Below are 2948 nucleotides of genomic sequence, written 5' to 3'. Positions count from 1 at the left end.
TTTGTTCTTTGTCTCCATCAGAATTCTTTAGAGTTAGTTGCTTTTATGTTGTTTACTCATTTTCCTATCTAGTTATATGTAGGCCTGGAGAATGATGTGATGGTCTGAGTGCTAAGAGCTCTGAGAGTTCCCTCCCCCTGCTGATTCAATTGACCCTTGAGATAATGATAGCTTTTTTTCAGTCTTCAAATATCTTTATTGGAAGTCCATCCATTGCCTTCACTTACTGTATTTCAAATAACTGCACATTTACTTTAGTGAAAATACTGCCTGTATCTTCTAGTGCCAAATAACCCCCCTAAAATTGTTTTGGGAATGTAGAGAAATCTCCCACTTAACTAGCAAAAAAGTACACCATATTTACTGCTGTACTGCAGTTATTTCTGCATCTCCAATGTTTCTTAAATAACTAGCCTGTCTGATAATACACAATATAAAGAGCAATTATGGAAAATTGAGACATTTATATATACTTCTAAAGACTTATTGAGAATATTCTGTTTGCATTGGATATCCTATTAGAGGTGTAACTGCAGTAGCAGGATATGCATATGCCTGTTGGTTCATGCTATTGTGCATATTTGGGACATTGTTTCCATATTGCTGTGTGATGTCATAACTGTTCTGGTAAATCTCTGTTGTATTACCGGTATTAAAACTAGTCTGTATACCAATAGACACAAAATTACTTCTAAAGCTCCCATTGGTGTAGCTTGCAGCACCATTCTGAGTTTTTGTCCTCCACATCGCTCTTAAGCAGACTAGAATAACCTCTGTCATAATTTTCCCTGTTCCTAAATGTATTAAATCCACCTATTTTGCCCACAGAGTATCTGCCACATTGATCATCCTTCAAGTTTCTTCTACCCTGGAAGGACCTGAATTCTTCAATTAACTGAAGCAATTTGGGCTTGATTGCTTGATTAGCCTGCCAAAGCACAGAGATGAGGTCACTTACTTTTTTATGTTATTAGATGTTAAGAAAGTTTATGCTGTGCCTGTTTTGGTACTATGGGCAGTTCGTCCAATTTGGTGGATATAATCCTCTGAAGAGTTAGTCATAATTGATGACAAATCTCACATCTTCCATGTCTAGCCCTCTAGATGCCACATCTGTGGCAATTAGAATAGAAGCTTTTCCATATTTGAATTCATTTAGAACTTAGTCTTGCTCCTATTGACTCTTGTTACCAAGGATACCCATCTTTCCTCATTTTCCTGGTATGTTCATCACATCTTCTTTTAGTTTCCACAAAAGCAATAGTCTTATTTTTATTTTTGCTCATGATCTCCACCACAAATTGAATAAGTTCTCATCCTTTTCTACATCATGACATATTTCCACAATCTGAAGAATATTGCAGCATGCACAGAATTCCAGAGCACCAATGTTGATATGAAAATAATCTTTTAAAAAGTCTTCAGCAAGATGCCTCACTTTGGACATTTTGCACTCCACATTAGGGTTTGTCTATCAGATCTTATCTGATCAACAATCTTCCGAATTTGAGGCTCAAAATCCATCTCAAGCATTCTGTCTGCTTCATCAAGTAAAAGGTAAGTCTTTCTTTTCAGATTAGTTTTCCTGCACTCTAAAAAGTCTATCTCTTCCAGGTGTTGCAGTGCAAATTTCTACACCTCTTTCCAAGTCTTGTATTTGTAAACCCTTTGGATTACCATCATAGATGCAAGTGGATTTGTTGTACCTGTTGGGCCAGTTCACGAATTGGTGCCAACACTAAACAAATAGGCCCAACACTTCTCTCTAGAAATGGCTGATGATTTATATGGACAGTGGTATGCAGTAAATAAGACAGTGTTTTTCTTGATCTAGTCTGTGCTACTCCAACCATATCCAACCCACTTAGAGCAACAGGCTCATTGATGGTCTCATTAAACAAAGCCTCATTAAAGGCCTTGGTCTTGCATAGCAGTAGGTTTAGTAAAGTTCTGTTTTGCATGAAATTTTCAGGAAAATTTGCTTCATAGAAATTTAGAATTGTTTTTGCACAATTGTGACCTTGTACTATGATTTCTTTGCTTCTTTGATGTTTCAACCTTTTGTGCTGTGTACCTCATCAAGTCACGATGTTCCTGATACAAATTCTTCTCAAATTTGGGCAGTTTCTTGGGATTCCATTTATTTTTAATAAATTCTCCCCAGGATTTGCAAATTTCTTTCCCAATAAAGATCCTCCTTTACTCCTCCAAATCTAGGGGCCCTAAACCCTCTATCCCAGAGGTGGTCTCCATTATTCAAATATCCATACATGACATCAATGATTGCTGATAGAAGGAAGTAACCAAGGAGAAGCAGGAAGTCACAGGGGAAGAGGGGAAAGAAGGTTTCAGAGGATGTGTGTGGAAGGTGGCTGAGACAAGGCTGTAGTTGAAACAAGAGGAACCCAAGCCAGTAGAAATAAATGAAGAGGATGAGGTGCTGACAGTTTAAAGACTTGCCTCAGGCTTAGGGGTAAGCTTTTGATCTCACTCTGAACTTGATCAGGTTCTGATCAAATTCTAACCCCAGGTTTAGTCTCAATTTTTTGGTCTCACTGTATACTTGATCCAGTCAGGCAAACCCTTGCCCTGTCTTGGAACTCTGCCCTGAAGTTTAGGCAAAGAATCAGTACTTAGTACTATCATCCACCCCAAACTGTGTACTATGTTATTATTCCAAGTCCAGACTAGGATTCCTGGCTTTGCTCTGGGCCCACATGGATAAACCCACTTCAGCCCAAATTGCTTTGGGCTTGGACTCTGGACTTCTTCACAGGTTTGAAATGTCAAGATGTGTGGGTTGGCTTGTATCAGTTTTGTCCAGTCAGGACCTCAGGTTCTGGAGGTTTTCTTGAACTGAAGTTCTGAACCTAGAACAGTAGATGTGGGGTGGCGAAGTGTGGCTTCCTCTTCCCTCCTTACTATAACCTGGCTCTGCTCTCCTCTCA

The 2948-nt window shown here is 38.9% G+C and overlaps 1 pseudogene; it reads right to left on the bottom strand.

Annotated features, from left to right (window-relative positions):
• Positions 1-412: 412 nt before the first annotated feature.
• LOC100017814 (probable ATP-dependent RNA helicase DDX5) lies at positions 413-2393 on the bottom strand (annotated as a pseudogene).
• Between the last annotated feature and the right edge of the window lie 555 nt (positions 2394-2948).

This window comes from Monodelphis domestica, chromosome 6, assembly GCF_027887165.1.
Source record: "Monodelphis domestica isolate mMonDom1 chromosome 6, mMonDom1.pri, whole genome shotgun sequence".
Lineage (NCBI taxonomy): Eukaryota > Metazoa > Chordata > Mammalia > Didelphimorphia > Didelphidae > Monodelphis > Monodelphis domestica.
Note: the sequence above shows the minus strand (reverse complement) of the source record. Positions and strands in the feature narration are given on the sequence as shown.